Source organism: Neoarius graeffei, chromosome 5 (genome assembly GCF_027579695.1).
Source record: "Neoarius graeffei isolate fNeoGra1 chromosome 5, fNeoGra1.pri, whole genome shotgun sequence".
Taxonomy (NCBI): Eukaryota; Metazoa; Chordata; class Actinopteri; order Siluriformes; family Ariidae; genus Neoarius; species Neoarius graeffei.
Window position 1 is genome coordinate 48,790,809 of NC_083573.1, and position 17,951 is coordinate 48,808,759.

General features: G+C 41.7%; 1 protein-coding gene across 1 annotated transcript in view; it reads left to right on the forward strand.

Moving 5' to 3' along the window:
* The first annotated feature begins 6,946 nt into the window (after positions 1 to 6,946).
* The window catches only part of ptp4a3b (protein tyrosine phosphatase 4A3b), a 54,087-nt gene continuing 43,082 nt past the window's right edge, over positions 6,947 to 17,951 (forward strand). Inside the window, exon 1 of the mRNA XM_060921891.1 lies at positions 6,947 to 7,014. The gene's annotated coding sequence lies outside the window, so the exon portion shown is untranslated. The remainder of the gene's footprint in view (positions 7,015 to 17,951) is intronic.

The following is a 17,951-nucleotide window of genomic DNA, read 5'->3' on the forward strand; positions in this document are numbered from 1 at the left end:
CAGTGTAACTATTGCACAGAGACAATAGTGTTCCCCTGTCGTAGATAAACATGTCCTGTTTGCTGTCAACTATTTGACATGGCTTCAGTGCCGAAAGCAACAGAAGCACTCCAATACCAAAAACTTTCAGCGACGCCATCTCACAATGCCGTGTAACATCAAACAAACTCAGACTGAAAAAAAAAAAACGAGAACATTACGACTTACAATATAAACAAACAACATAAAATGCAGCAACTCTGCTGTCCGTGTCGCCGCAGAGCAGCGCCAACCGGAAACTATCCACATTCAGCTCTCCACATTAGATATTGGGATGTATCCCCCATGGATATGGCGCTCCCACTGTATCTGCTGATATTTTCTTGTTTTGAGTTGGCTGTTTCTTGTTTTACATTGAGGCAGTATGAGTAGTGCTGTCACAATATCACTACATTATTTACATCACCGCCAGCAATGTCACGACCGGTCACAACACGTAAATCTGATGGCCCCAATTCCCACTGGAGCCATAACAAAAAAATTGCTGTAAATGTCACTAGATCGACGGGGTAGATTAACGTTTCGACTTTGCTCCCATTCCCACAGGATACCATTACTACATAATAATGGATAATTTACAGTTTTTACTGAGAGTGGGAAGGGGTATTGGTGACACTGAATAGTGCTAGTATACATAATGTGCTTCTATAACTATGTGCTATATGGTCAAAAAGTGCAATTGTGTAACCAGGAAATTCATTATAGTTTTAACATGAAAACTGTTTTGTTGAAGTTATCAACTGTTCACTGATGGAGACTTAAGTACAACACTTCATGGGAAATGTAGGCCTCAACCATCATAGCAAATTTGTTTATCACTTGCAGTCCAATACCATCTTTGTTCTGAAGGGGCCATCCTCAGCAAAACCTAAGTGATCAGAACTCCAACTAGAAGTAGGTCATCAGGATGGTTCTGGCAGGTCTAGAGAGCAGAAGTGGTGAGAATCACTGGTAGCATGTTCAGTTCAAGAGCGAGAGATTGACAGAGGTGGGGGGGAAGGAAAGAGATTGAGAGAGAGGTGGGGGAGAAAAAAGGAGATGGGAGAGAGAGAGAAAGAAACAGATAGTTAGGTATGCTCATTATCACGTAACGGTTAAGAAAAGCATACAGTGCCTTGAAAAAGTATTCATATCCCTTGAACTTTTTCACATTTTTCCACCTTACAACCATGAACTTAAAAGTTTTTATTGAGATTTTATGTGACAGACCAACACAGAGTAGCACATAATTGTGAAGTGAAACGAAAATGATAAATGGTCTTCAGAATTTTAAACAAATAAAAATCTGAAAAATGTGATGTGCATTAGTATTCAGCCCCCCTGCGTCAATACTTTGTAGAGCCACCTTTTGCTGCAATTACAGCTGCAAGTCTTTTGTGGTATGTCTCTACCAGCTTTGCACATCTAGACACTGAAATTTTTGCCCATTCTTCTTTGCAAAATAGCTCAAGCTCAGCCAGATTGGATGGAGAGCGTCTGTGAACAGCAATTTTCAAGTCTTGCCACAGATGCTCAATGGGATTTAGGTCTGGACTTTGACTGGGCCATTCTAACACATGAATATTCTTTGATCTAAACCATTCCATTGTAGCTCTGGCTGTATGTTTAGGGTCATTGTCTTGCTGGAAGGTGAATCTCCTTCCCAGTCTCAAGTCTTTTGCAGCCTCCAACAGGTTTTCTTCCAGGATTGCCCTGTATTTAGCTCCATCTATCTTTCCATCAACTCTGACCAGCTTCCCTGTCCCTGCTGAAGAAAAGCATCCCCATAGCATGATGCTGCCACCACCATGTTTCACAGTGGGGATGAAAACATGGCTTCTGGCAAATTGCAAATGGGACTTCTTATGCCTGTCTTTCAACAATGTCTTTCTTCTTGCCACTCTTCCAAAAAGGCCAGATTTGTGGAGTGTACGACTTATAGTTGTCCTGTGCACAGATTCTCCCACCTGAGCTGTGGATTTCTGCAGCTCCTCCAGAGTGATCATGGGCCTCTTGGCTGCTTCTCTGACCAGTGCTCTCCTTGCTCGCTCTGTCAGTTTAGGTGGATGGCCATGTCTTGGTAGGTTTGCAGTTGTGCCATATTTTTCCATTTTTGAATGATGGATTGAACAGTGCTTCTTGAGATGTTCAGAGCTTGGGATATTTTTTATAACCTAACCCTGCTTTAAACTTCTCCAGAACTTTATCCCTGACCTGTCTGGTGAGTTCTTTGGTCTTCATGATGCTGTTTGTTCTTCAGTGTTCTCTAACAAACCACTGAGGCCTTCACAGAACAAATGTATTTATGCTGAGAGTAAATTACACACAGTAGGACTCTATTAACTAATTAGATGACTTCTGAAGGCAATTGATTGCACTGGATTGTATTTAGAGGTATCAGAGTACAGGGGGCTGAATACTAATGCACACCACATTTTTCAGATTTGTATTTGTTTAAAATTTTGAAGACCATTTATCATTTTCGTTTCACTTCACAATTATGTGCTACTCTGTATTGGTCTATCACATAAAATCTCAATAAAAAATTTTAAGTTCATGGTTGTAAGGTGGAAAAATGTGAAAAAGTTCAAGGGGTATGAATACTTTTTCAAGGCACTGTATATTGTGTGCTGCGTGCAAGCAGGGACACTGGCAAGACTAGCTATGACAGCATAACTAAAAGAGACAGTCAGAAGGTAATGTAGACATGAGGGCACCCTGGGACATAAAGTGGCCAGCCACTCCACCATCAACAAACCTGAGTGAACGTGTGAGGGGGGGCGCGACAGCATCCATACATCCCAGTTTACAAAACCACACCCTGCCCTTGGACTCTCTAGAGCTGTTCCTTTACCCAATAAAAAGCTATTAACAAAAGGCCTGACTAAATAAATATGTGTTCAGCCTTGACTTAAACACTGAGACTGCATATAAGTCCCAAACACTAATTGGAAGGCTGTTCCATAACTGTGGGGGTTTGTATGTAAGAGACAAGAGACAGCTCTGTCCCCTGCTGTAGCCTTTATTTGAGATACCAGCAAATAGCCTGCACCTTAGTGTTCCTATTAAAGTATTAGTGTTGTTGTTTATAATTAAGACTCAGTGAGTGTACAGTACCATTCAAAAGTTTGGACACACCTAGTCATTCAGAGGTTTTTCTCTATTTTGGCTGTTTTCCACATTGTAGAACAATACTGAAGACATCAGAACTATGAAATAACATATGGAACATGTATGGAATTATGTGGTAAACAAAAAGCATGTTAAACAAAGTGTTTCATATTTTAGATTCTTCAAAGTAGCCACATTTTACCTTGATGACACTTTGCACACTATTGGCATTATCTTAACCAGCTTCATGAGGTAGTCACCTGGAATGCTTTTCAATTAACAGGTGCCTCGTCAAAAGTTAATTAGTGCAATTTCTTGCTTTATTAATGCATTTTGAGATTATCAAACCATAAATAATAAAAATACAGTAAATAGGGTGGCACGGTGGTGTAGTGGTTAGCGCTGTCGCCTCGCAGCAAGAAGGTCTGGGTTTGAGCCCCGTGGCTGGCGAGGGCCTTTCTGTGTGGAGTTTGCATGTTCTCCCCGTGTCCGCGTGGGTTTCCTCCGGGTGCTCCGGTTTCCCCCACCGTCCAAAGACATGCAGGTTAGGTTAACTGGTGACTCTAAATTGACCGTAGGTGTGAATGTGAGTGTGAATGGTTGTCTGTGTCTATGTGTCAGCCCTGTGATGACCTGGCGACTTGTCCAGGGTGTACCCTGCCTTTTGCCTGTAGTCAGCTGGGATAGGCTCCAGCTTGCCTGCGACCCTGTAGAACAGGATAAAGCAGCTACAGATAATGAGATGAGATGAATACAGTAAATAGCCCTATTCCACAACTGTAGTAATCGCTATTATGTCAAGAACCACTCAACTAAGTAAAGAGAAACGACATCCATCATTACTTTAAGACATGAAGTGTCTTAAATTTAATTAATTAAATTTAAGTGTCTTAAATTTAATTAATAAAAATAAAGAAAGACCACTGAATTAGAAGGTGTGTCCAAACTTTTAACTGTTACTGTATATTTGAATATTGACAATTGTAAACAATTCTGGCTCATGACAACAAAACAGACTCATTGTGGAGAATAAACCTGCAACAATGTGCCACATAATAACATGAGCTTCATACCAGAAGCAAGAGTAAGAACCTATAATTGTCACTGTCAGTAATATAGTGCCTCATTTGACTTCACCTTGTGAGGCAGGTCCTGTTTGTTTCCCATGTACAAAACATCGTAAAGTTGTGAAGAGAAGAATGAAGATATCTTAGGTGGGTATGTAAAGCAGTGGCACAAGTAGGCATTGTTAACAAACTCACCTGCATATCTTATGTATGTCTGGAGGATTAAAATTGGCATCCACGAAATAGTAATTCAGGGACAAAACATCCTTGTCTGACAGGATTCCATGTTGTCATGAGCTAATCTCAAATATAAAAACTGATTATGATAGTTAAAAGTCAATCCAAAAGATTGGTCCAGAAAACAGACTTTTTGGTAGGTGTGAAGATCATAATGCAATTTGAAACACAGCTCCAGTTTGTTGTTTGTTCAGTCACTATACTTCCACCACTACTTATGTTGGTACTGCACTTTTTTGGTCTTGCACAATCGACCACACCAAATAAATGCAGGACACATATGGCAGCCATACACATGCATAGTTTCACTTACAAGTGAAAAACCCCACCATAGTGTAGAGGTGTGCATTTTTTATTTATTTATTTATTTATTTATTTTTAATTCCTAACCTTGTCCACTTCCACAATTACTGTATTTTGTTTGCACCTGCCTGTGATGCACTATATGGCCAAACACATGAGGACACCTGATCATTGCACCTGTGGGCCTTCCTCAAACTGTTGCCACAATGTTGGAAGGGCACAATTGTAAAATTGTCTTTGTATGCTGTAACAATTTCCCTTCCCTGGAGTCTAGCCCATATGTGTTTCAGCACAACAATACCCCAGTGCACAAAGTGAGATCCATGAAGATATAGTTTGCTGAGGTTGAAGTGGAAGAACTCGAATGACCTGCACATAGCCCTGACCCAAACCCCACTGAACACCTTTGGGATGAACTGGACCACTGGCTGTAGCCCTGACCTCCTCACCTGACCTCAATGCCTGACTTCATAAATGCTCTTCTGCCCATTCTGTCATAAATCCCCACAGCCACGTTACAAAATCTAGCGGGAAGCCTTCCCAGAAGACTGAAGGCAATTATAACAAGAAAGGGTGGACTAAATCTGGAATGCGCTGCTCAACAAGCATCTGAGTGTGATGGTCAGGTGTCCACATACTTTTGGCCACAGTTTTTCCCCCCAATGAGCTTCACTGTTTTCATTTCCCCAAAATATAAAGAAATATGCAATTTAAACAAAATTATTCCCTGATCAGGTTAAAGCAGTTACCACGGTGACCCCTGTGTCACAGAGCAATGCACAAGCACTGCACCTTGTCCAGTAAGAAGAAGAAGAAGAAGAAGAAGACTTTATTTGTCACACGTACACTCAAGCACAGACTTAAGTGCACAATGAAATTCCTCCTCTGCATTTAACCCATCTGAAGCAGTGAGCACGCACATGCATGCTCACAAGTGAGCAATGAGCACACACACATACCCAGAGCAGTGGGCAGCTATGCTACAGCACCCAGGGAGCAGTTGGGGGTTAGGTGCCTTGCTCAAGGGCACTTCAGCCCAAGGCCGTCCCCCATGTTAACCTAACTGCATGTCTTTGAACTGTGGGAGAAACTGGAGCACACGGAAATCCACGTGGACACGGGGAGAACATGCAAACTCCACAGAGAAAGGCCCCTGTCGGCTTCCCCAGTATGCTTCCATGTTAACCATGTTATGCCAGTATGCTTCCATGTTAACCAACATGACCCTTGTTTGTCCTGCAAACATAATTTTTGAATGCCTGCTTTTGTTGGGTCTCATGGGATCCTAATAGACACCTCTACCATAGTATTAAATGGTTACCCCAAAGAACATTTTCACTGCTCCCCCATGTTGGCATAGAAAACTGACTGAATACAGATATCACTGCAAGCATATAGACAATTTTATATCTCATGCTGAAATGAAAAAATTTTACAAGCAGAGATTTCATCATTTAACTGTCTTTTTCATGTGTTCTGTGTATATTTACAAATAAGTAATCTGTCTTTGTTATAGGTTGAATGCTTTGTTGAATGTTTCAAGGATGCCGTGAAGTTAATTTGGCCTTTATAACCCCTTTGTGCACTGCGTATCCTGGCTCTTGGCTGAAAAGGCTGGGAAAATGGGCTCCACACAAATTAATGGCTGAGGCACACAAAAATCTGTTTCCGTGATAAAGTGAAATGTTTAGAGGTGTGTGTGTGTGTGTGTGTGTGTGTGTGTGTGTGTGTGTGTGTGTGTGATTTTCCTATTTTTTGTTTTTAGACTGAGTGGATTATTGTAGTGAATGCTCCCTTGTGGGTTCCCATTTAGAAGGAAAAGCAGGCTTTTTACTGTTTTTTTTTTTTTACTGGATTGAGAACATATTAAAATAAATCTGCATTATGTTGTTAAATTGTGCCTACTTATTTTATTACATTAGACCGATATTGCCTGAATGATATCTCATGAGATGTGGTATGAAGCCCAGTTACATCAGCTACCTTTTCTCTGCCTCTTGCACCCCCTGTTTGGAAAGTGTGAAATTGCCTATGACAGCAGATAAACTATAGTATAAATACGTCAATGCTGGTGCACACACACACACACACACACACACACAAGGCAGGAAGCATATTGTTTTGAATGGGAGGTTTTTCACTGGTGTATGATGAGGTGGTTTATCCATTAGTTGCTTCCATTTAACTGCATCTGCTGCACCGTGTGCTTGTCTGCTTTCCAAAGCTTCTAAAGTTTTACATGAATAAGCACCAAAGAGTCTCAAGGATCATATGCAGGGTAAGGCTACAATTTAGTATTTGAGCTTGGCTGCTATAACAGGGCTTGGAGACTGAATTGCTTATATGAAGATTTGGATATTCCCTCTGTGTCTTTTCTTTCTTTCTCTTAGCATTATATTATTAATGTATTGCCTCAGTTAATATTTGGTCTAACACAATTAGCCTGCTTAACGAAGATTAGACTAAGTGCATTATGTTCTGTATTCTAGTGTAGTCTTGGTGTTACTCAAAAATGGGTATTCTAATGAGTCAATAATAATAATAATAATAATAATAATAATCTGTGAATATTATGCTGAATCTCTGATGTACTTGTGAACATATTTGGAGTACACTGTGTCTTTGTGATTTTCATTTGCAATGTTTTTTCACAATTATGCATCTTTTTTCCTGATCCTGATATACATGAAAATTGGATTGTGATTCATGCAACACATGGCATAAGGTATAGAACAAGAACAACAATGTAGAACAAATGGAAAAATAAAAGCTTAGTAACCTTTAGAATATTTTTAAAAATTGTTTTCAATCCTTCGGTTCGGAAACTTCTCTTGTAATTCAGGCAACTGAGGTCATGTTTCAACAGAAGTAGAAGCTGACTTTGTATTTATTTGCATGAGAGTTCACATCTGTCAAAGTATTCTGAAGTGTAAATGCATCACGTTGAAGGAAGTAGTTCACTGTATTCAGAGGAGACAATTAAGGATGTCAAAGACAATTAAGGATGACAAGTCCAAATAAGGGACTTTTTAATGCTTTTTGATAGACAGCAAAGTTATAGATATGGAAAATAGTTCTGTATTGTTCCGGCTTGTGAGAGAGATTGAGAGAAAGTGGAGTGATTGTGGTGTCAACACGCTCCTCAGTGATCTCTCTGGCCAGCACACAGACACACAATGAAAGGAAATGCTTCCTGTGGGGATTCTGCCAAGTTCCGCCACCAGTGGGCCAATCTTATTGTGGGAATTGCTTTCTCCAAGCATCATTTGCATTTATCTTAGAGCAGAACTCCAAGCTCTGTCCTAAAGATAAACACAGGGATTCACAGGGGCATTGAGAAGCCCCAGAGCCCCAGTTCACATTAGATCACTCACAAGTAAAGACAGCCACTGAAACATCTTATTAGGTGTGTAGTTTTATTCCTTTTTATCTTTCATTTTGGGTCATGCTGGGACAGGATAAGGTCGTCCTTGTGGGATTTACATAGAGAAGAATTGACTTCAGAATAATATGCAGAAAGCAACTGCCGTTTTTGCATGCCTGCCTTTATGTCCAAATAGTTTATGAATCAGTTTGAAGTCAAAACAAATAGCTTTAATTGCACCCCAAATGCAGGGTCCAAAAAGGACTCGCTGGGGGACTCCTGAAAAAGGCTGTTTATTTTTTACGCAGTTGGTGTGTGCAGATGCACGTAGACCTTTCTCATGATCGACTCTGGGATGCTTCTAATTCTTGGTTTGCTGGAGGAAGAATATAGTCAGAGTTATGATTGTTATAGTCCTCATATACAGGTGATCAGGAACATGAAGATGTTCATAATGTTGATCTTTATCAAACTCAAAGTGTAATTTATTTTGGTGGAAAGGAACTTGTATCGGATACATTTAATTACATGGTCATATTCTGCATTGTGTTGTATTTTTCTGGTTATGGCAAGAATTTTTTAACATATACACAAAAATATTCAGTTTTATCAGTAAATGTATAGGTTATTTTGTCAAAATGCCATTCTTCCAGGTCAGTTTTTAACTGTGCCAAAGAGTGTTGACCATTGTTTTAATATATTACATTATTTTATTTTTTATCACAAAATAATTATTCACATATTATCCTGCTTAATGTACTTATGAGTTAAAATAAAGAGGGTTTTTTTTTTTTTTGCTGGGATGAGATGAGAAATAGTTGCAGTGTTTTGTGAACACAGAATGGAGGACCTTTATAATTTACCATTTAGAAATTATAATTAAATAGGCATATTCAGTCAAGGTTGTGTGGATTAGGATGCTTTGACAAAATAATTGATTGTTCAAAACTGTTCTTTCTGTTTAAGGAAACTTATCAACTATATCTATAACAGTTTCATACCTTCCTATGGTTTTGTGGCATCTGAAGTACTTTTGGGTTTACATTGTACTGTTCTGGCAACATACGAACACACACTCTCTTAATAAAGAGCTCATTTAAAAAAAAGAAAGAAAAAAAGAAGAATTATACAAACATAGAGCTAATTAATGGGTGGCATAATGCTGAAACAGTTAGTGTTGCTGCCTCATAGCCGCAGGGTCCCCGGTTCAACCCTGAGCTCAGTATTGAAGTCAGTCTGTGCTGAGTTTCACATGTTCACCCTGTGAGTTTCCTTTGGGTTCTCTGGTTTTCCTCCAAGTGTCCAAAAATATGCAGATAGGTAGACTGGTTAAGTTGAAATGCCCAAAGGTGTTAATGTGGATGTGCATGGTATTACGGTATAGACTGGTGACACAACCAACCATTCATCCATCCATTATCTGTAGCCGCTTATCCTGTTCTACAGGGTCGCAGGCAAGCTGGAGCCTATCCCAACTGACAATGGGTAAGAGGCGGGGTACACCCTGGATAAGTCGTCAGGTCATCGCAGGGCCAACACATAGACACAAACAACCATTCACACCTATGGTCAATTTAGAGCCACCAATTAACCTAACCTGCATGTCTTTGGACTGTGGGGGAAACCGGAGCACACTCACGCGGACACGGGGAGAGCATGCAAACTCCACACAGAAAGGCCCTCGTCGGCCACTGGGCTCAAACCCAGGACCTTCTTGCTGTGAGGCGACAGTGCTAACCACTACACCACCATGCCACCGTGAACACAACCAACCAGTACATCACAAGTAAGCTTTGTGGGGTGTTTGTTTGTTTTTTCTCCTTAACAGGCAGTGATAATTAGACATATACTGCAGATGTAGTAGATGGAGATTAAGTTTAAAATTCTAGCATATTCCTGTTGGCTGTTAATGATCATAATGATAGACAATACAGCCCTTTTTCTTGGAGTCTGTCTATGAGAATAGGAATGAGTAATGTGGCATCTTTTCAGTTTTGGTCAACTGAATTAGAATACAGCAGTGATGTTGATACTGATTTCAGTATCCTTTTCACTTCAAACCAAACTTGTAAAGGATGTTGAACAAGTTTATGCTGTGTTAGTGGTTCCTTGTACATGGTAATTTGCAATTTAACATGGTTGATGTACGTAGTGGAAAAAAGAAACATGGACACCTCCATGAATTGTCTTTTCTTTGGTCTTTCAGAGCATGTAAAGCTCATAAACGCTACTTTCACCACACTTTTACAGTTACAAGCCTGTGTGGCTACTGGTACTGTTGTACTGTGAACTTTAAACATTCATGCAACATTTTGGACTGAAACAGCCACTAGCATTAGCAACAGCCTGGCCAAATAACACTACTGATAACTAATGTTGATGATTACCTTTTCAAAACACCATTTAGTACAGTCAGTGTTAGATTTAACCAAGTACTGTGTCTGTATATTGATGGGTCTAAGCCCAATACTGCTATAAACTAAGTTAAAATTAGAGAAGAGGACTCTACGCTGTTTACAGTGTACATGGCCATGCTGATTTGATGTCACTCTGTATACAGGAAAGGAACTAGTAGTTGAGAAGACTACCCCAAGTTGACTATTGAGTTGTAGGCGCGAATTACAAGTGCAACTTTGCCTGGAATGCAGCTTTAGTGACAACAGGAGATATTCAACTCAATTTATGACTGCCTGAAGTACAAATTAAATCATGGTAATGCATCAGTCAAGCTACATAACCTCCATCCCACCCCTTCACAAGTTAAACTCAACTGGGAGTTCATGGGCTTCATTTAGCCCATCAAATATTTCTTCTGACCTGCATATCGAAGCGCCTTTGCTTCCTCAATGACTTAAAATGAAGCATGCAAATCAGGCTCTGCTTCTTGCTTGTTTGCCTCGTATTGTTTTACAAGGCAAAATTAGCAGAGCTTTGTAATTGTGCTGCCTAGTGAACTGACTCTGTTTGTGACATTCACCTTTAGAGCGGGCTGAGCTGGAAAAAACACATGGTTCTCAGCAGTGGCGTGCACAGACATTTTGGGGGGCAAGTGCTCTGGGGGGAAAAAGGGCACTTTTTTGCGCATGTGGAACACCTTATTATAAAAGTCTGAGATTTAACCCTCCTCTTGTGTTCGGGTCGCCACTGACCCGCTTTAGTTTTTAAAGGTGTAAAACAACCACTTAATGTTAATTTATTACATCAAGGCTTTTTGACTTTGCCAGGAATCTCTAGTTGAACAAAATAGAAAAATAAATTTTTGTTTTCCTAAATCTGAAAATGGTCTAGCAAAAAATATAATACTTATGTGCAGTTGTTTCTGTATGCGACGGGCTACTTCACGACAAAATAATTACAGCTTGGGCTTAGAGGGCAAACAATACATTTTCACTCGATTCATGTGTTACCTGGCTGGTGGGGCAGGGGAAGAGCTGACTGACTGCCCGATGTGTTGTCTGCGCTACGACAAGGCCGTGGCTTCCAGGACGCTATGCTGCTGCAACCTCACATTGAATGCACTGCACACTTGTTCACGTGACAGAGCAAGAGAGACAGAGGTCCGGTGTGTGTCCGGAGGAGGCACACATCGGGACATTATTTTCACACACGCTTTTAATGACGCGGCTTTTCTAAAAGATCATGTCGACATTGGCCTCAGTAAACTCATCTCATTATCTCTAGCCGCTTTATCCTGTTCTACAGGGTCGCAGGCAAGCTGGAGCCTATCCCAGCTGACTACGGGCGAAAGGCGGGGTACACCCTGGACAAGTCGCCAGGTCATCACAGGGCTGACACATAGACACAGACAACCATTCACACCCACATTCACACCTACGGTCAATTTAGAGTCACCAGTTAACCTAACCTGCATGTCTTTGGACTGTGGGCTGTAGCGTAGTTTGGGGGGGGGCATCGGCGCCAAAAACCCAGGGCCTCACCACTAGGGGGGGCCCCTGCCAATCACCGGACGTGCTGGTCAAACTTTATTTACACTATGTGCCTGCGCCGGTGGCGTCTACACATAACGTGGAATATGGTTATATAATTATTCTATTTTCTGTGACGAGACAGCTTATATCAAGGTAAGACACACTAGGCCTACTGGCACTGACATAGGCTTATGGCTTGTTTATGCGTACCCTCCAGATTCTGAAGTTGCCGCTGCGCAGTGGTCCATGCTGCTCAGGATTCTAATGCTATGGTTACTCAAACAAAGAATTAATCTGCTAGCTGAGTTGTGGTGTGGTGATGGTACGGTTTTCTTAGCAGTGTTAAAACAAGTATGAGGCGGTTTAAATCCGGCGCACGTAAAAGGAAAGAAAGATTAGAGGAGCAACAGAGGAGAGATGCTGTGACTTCTAGCTGTGCTCCACTGACGAGATATTTTCGCCAGGCTACGGTTGATGCTACACCTGAGGTGAACGAGACAGGCGGATGTGCTGGTACTAGCACTGTGGAAAATGATACTTGTTTGCAATGCGCAGTTCCAGTGCGCTACGCAGTGCTGCAGAGTTCGAATGATATAATCACCCAGAGCGAGCTGTATGATTTATAATTGATGTGAAATAAAATTAAAGCCTGTTAGTTTGCACTTATTGTCATGCGTGAGTCTGTTGCTGAAGATTATGGTCGCATTTTCGAAATTGTAAAAATGCCTTTATCGCCGGTATTTTATTAGGCTATAGCCTAAGATATGGGTAGGGGGGCCTCTGAAACATCTACCGCCCCCCCTGTCACAATACCCAAGCTACGCCCCTGACTGTGGGGGAAACCGGAGCACCCGGAGGAAACCCACGCGGACACGGGGAGAACATGCAAACTCCGCACAGAAAGGCCCTCGCCGGCCACGGGGCTCGAACCCGGACCTTCTTGCTGTGAGGCGACAGCGCTAACCACTACACCACCGTGCCACCCCCTCAGTAAACTGTAAAAAAAAAAAAATTCAAAAGGGCACTTTTTTGGACAGAGGGCAGAGGGGCAGGTGCTTGAGCACCACCTCATGTCTATCTGTGCACGCCACTGGTTCTCAGAGCTAGAAATGATCAGCCTCTCATCTGCCTGGACTATAACATCAGCATGGGCTATAGAAAAAGCTAAGGATGAAATGAGTTTTGCTTAGAATGATTACTGTACAAGAGTTTGCATGCTCTCCCCGTGTCTGCATGGGTTTCCTCCGGGTGCTCCGGTTTCCCCCACAGTCCAAAGACATGCAGGTTAGGCTAATTGGTGGCTCTAAATTGACCGTTGATGTGAATGTGAGCGTGAATGGTTGTTTGTCTCTATGTGTCAGCCCTGCGATGATCTGGAGATTTGTCCAGGATGTACCCCGCCTCTCACCCATAGTCAGCTGGGATAGGGTCCAGCTTACCCACGACCCTGCACAGGATAAGCAGCTACAGATAATGGATGGATGGATGGATGGATGGATGGATGGATGATTACTGTACAATAACAAAAATGTGAAAAGTAACAATGACTTTTAGCAGCAGCCATCCAGCATGTTTCTCACAAGGGGGCAGGTTCTGAAAAACTTCTGTTGCTTATGACTGATGTTGATCAGTATGGATATACTAAGGAGAACTGAAGGCAATTTTTTTTATTATCAAAATTCTATTTATCTCATTTTATTAAATATAGGAATGCATTTATTTTTGATAGCTATTTTGTCACTGCTATAGCAAGTTAGGAGTGTTTGAAATATGCTATGTAATATATCAGTCCATATGTCAAAGCAATGGCCGTAAACGAGATTCGTTGAGACCTGTGCGAGACATTGTAGGATGGAAGTAAAACATACAGCAGAAATCAAAGTTACCAACATTTGCCAACGTTGTCAAAAGACGCGCGCGCCCTCTTTCAAAAGCTGATGTAATCAAGCCGGAAGTTTTGTTTGTTTTGATAGCAATCAGGAAAGCTTGAAAAAAGTAGGCAGTAATCGTCATTTAAACTCGTTTTTGTGCAATATTTCATTTGGAAAACAGTTTTCAAAATGGCGGCACTGACACCTGGCTGACACTTCACGTTTCAAAGTGTTGCACAAGTCTCGTGAAGATCGTGTGGATAAGTGATGCCTGCCATGGACCAAACAAACTAAATTCAACATGGCTAAAAACCGAATAGGCCGACAAGTATAATATTTAAGTGCAATTAGTTGCCAATACAAGTCATGATATAAGGTTACTAAAACCAAAAACATAATTGGATAACACGTTAATTAAGAAATAAAGCAAGTTTAAAAATGACTTCAGTTCCCCTTTAAGTCTTTGGGCCACTTAGGGCACTTGGAATGTATTCATGCGAATTATTACAATCCAAAGTGTTGTAAAATTAAAGCTGCTGGAATTCTGAAAAAGAAGCCTTTATTTGTCACATGTACACAAGCACAGTGAAAGTCCTCCTCTGCATTTAACCTATCTGAAGCAATGAACACATGCATGCCCGCACACATACCCAGAGCAGTGGGCAGCTACACTACAGTGCCCAGGGAGCAGTTGGGGGTTAGATGCCTTGCTCAAGGACACTTCAGCTATGATACAGAGGGAGGGGAAAGTGTTGTTCATTCACTCGACTCCCCTCACATTTTCCTGCTGGTCCTGGGAATTGAACCAGCGACCCTTTGGGCCCAAGGCTTCGTCTCTAACCTTCTGGCTTCCCTATTTCTGTTGGCCCATTTTGCTGAGTGGCGCAACAGAAAAATGCCAATCGTTTGCCCTATCATCCAGAGATCGTCAGTTTAAATCCCGATTATGCCATGTTCATCCATGGCCGGGAGCTCAAGAGAGTAAAATTGGCCTGTGCTCTTGGGGCTGGGTGGCATACTCTCTGTCCTGTCAATTACACCAACACCAGCCATTCATGGGTCATACTTTCAAGTGGGCGCGTAGCACTTTCCTCCGAGTGTGTTACGGTTAATTGTTTAGTCCATGTTTTAGATTTAACAAGCAAATGTGTCTCTATGTTGAATCAAATACTTGTATGTACATCAAAACTCCTTTAAAGGTAAGAAATGCTTCTTTGTTTATTGTTCATGCTGTGAGCGGTCATTCTGATTTGATGTCATTTGCTGAGACCATGCTGAATTCCCGAGTAGGAATTCCAAGATAAAAAGCTGTTTTCTCCTAGTTGGAGGTTGGCACTTTCAAATTACAACCCATAGTCGAATTCAGCATTAATTACAGAGATTATACTTTAGCCAAAACCAAATCTTTTGTCTTTTTTTGGCTATTTGCCACACTGCAAAAAAACTGAAAACTGAATTTGAGGAGAAAATTACTTAATACTAGTGAAATTATTTTAACTGCATGGACAGATTTTTTTTACTTGATAAGACATCTTAGAATAAGTTGGTTGCAACCTAGAACTAGTTTTAGTAATCTCAGAATTGGTGTCTTGTATTCTTCTAATAGGAAATGCGAATTTTTTTCAACTATTTTCAAGATATTTTCACTTGCTAAGATATCATTTTTTGCAGTGCAGAATTCAGACATCGCAATACCTGACAGGTTTTCCCCAGGCTGCTACACAAATTTTGCATGTGAACACAAACCTGAACAGTAACTTAACTCTAAAATATGTTTATAATTAATTCTTACACAGTAGTTTTTATATTGATCACCTGTACTCTCAGACTACTCATCAGTTCAGCAGGGCTTTATGTCAACTGATAGCCATTATATGAGAGATGGTTAAACTTTTTGATTAATAATAATAATAATAATAATAATAATAATAAGTAGGGTGGCACGGTGGTGTAGTGGTTAGTACTGTCGCCTCACAGCAAGAAGGTCCTGGGTTCGAGCCCAGTAGCCGATGAGGGCCTTTCTGTGTGGAGTTTTCATGTTCTCCCCATGTCTGTGTGGGTTTCCTCTGGGTGCTCCGGTTTCCCCTAGAGTCCAAAGACATGCAGGTTAGGCTAATTGGTGGCTCTAAATGGGGCGGTACGGTGGTGTAGTGGTTAGCACGGTCGCTTCACAGCAAGAAGGTTCTGGGTTCAAACCCAGCGGCTGGCGAGGGCCTTTCTTTGTGAAGTGTGCATGTTCTCCCTGTGTCTGCATGGGTTTTCTCCGGGTGCTCTGGTTTCCCCCAAAGACATGCGGTTAGGTAATATGGGATGGCCTTGGGCTGAGGTGCCCTTGAGCGAGGCACCTAACTTCCAACTGCTCCCTGGGCACTGTTACCATGGCTGACCACTGCTCTGGGTATGTGTGTGTTCACTGCTTCAGATGGGTTAAATGCAGAGAGGAAATTTCACAAGTGTGTGATGAATAAAAGTTGTGCTTTTTTTCTTTTTTTAAATTGACTGTAGGTGTGAATGTGAGTGTGAATGGTTGTCTGTGTCTATGTGTCAGCCCTGTGATGACCTGGCGACTTGTCCAGGGTGTACCTTGCCTTTCGCCCGTAGTCAGCTGGGATAGGCTCCAGCTTGCCTGTGACCCTGTAGAACAGGATAAAGCGGCTAGAGATAATGAGATGAATGAGATGAGATGAGGTGTGAATGTGAGTGTGAATGGTTGTTTGTCTCTGTGTCAGCTCTGCAATAACCTGGCGACTTGTCCAGGGTGTACCCTGCCTCTCGCCCATAGTCAGCTGGGATAGACTCCAGCTTGCCTGCAACCCTGTAGAACAGGATAAGCAGTTACAGATGATGGATGGGTGGATGGATGGATAATAATAAGTTTAACTTAGATAGCGCCTTTCTCACAACCAAGGTCACTTTACAATTACAAAAAAAAAGTCCATCAAAAGAGGGTCAGTATGTAATTACAATGGCGTAGCTACCCACAGTCCCACCAAAAGGTGGACGAAGATACGGTAAGTCCCACACTGCCTGTGCAGTCGCCACGACACCTCCGGGCAGCATCGCTCAGAACATTGTGCCTTGGCTCCACAAAGCGGGCACAGAAGCACTGCCACACAGAGCGCTGGTATGTCCCAAACCACCTGCACAGCCACCACGACGCCACCGGGCAACATCGTTCAGCCCAAAAGCATTGCCGCACAGAGCACTGGACAACCCTGATGTTAAAAGAGCAACGAGCTCACTGCAGTCCATAGCAAGGAGCACAGGCATCACCCATGGCAGACCAAGGCCTGAAGGAAACCAATGCCCAAAACTGGGTCCGGAGCTACACCACAACCGGCAGACAAAACATTCAAACAAAGAACAAACATCAAACTATACAAGCACAGAAAGAAAAACAAAAGGGAAAAAATAAGAAAAATAAAAAGCTCTGGTGAGAAGCGGCAGCCAAAATGCACACAGCGTACTCTCAAATGGAAATGGAAGAAAAAGCATGGCTCAGTTGTGCCTTTAATGGTATGCTTCTCAAAAAGACAGTCATGTTTTATAATGTACTGAACATGTTGATTGGCATTTAGCTGTGTCATACTGTAGCAGGACTGACAGGATCCCCTCACTGTTTTCACAGGGATTACATTTGTCATACTTCCATTTTCTGTGCTCCATCAGGTACAGCAGATTAAAAGGAAAAAAGATAAAGCTACTGGGTAGTTACCATCTCTTTCAGCTACTTGGGTGCAAGCAAGCAGCTGGAAAGGCAATTAATGTTTTTGTCACAAAAAACAATTCAGTTAGTCTCTTGGCATTTTACATTCTACTTGCCAACACTCTACAGAGAAGCACTGGGAAATCATTCAGCACCAGCTTTGGTGTTGGTGGCAAAACTCATTTAAATTTCACTAAATCAACCCCAAGTTACCTGTCAGTGTTGAGCTTTAAACTGTGTGTGTGTGTGTGTGTGTGTGTGTGTGTGTGTGTGTGTGTGTGTGTGTGTGTGTGTGTGTGTGTTTTAAATGTTAGTCATGTCACTGAAAACCAGGACTCATGAGAG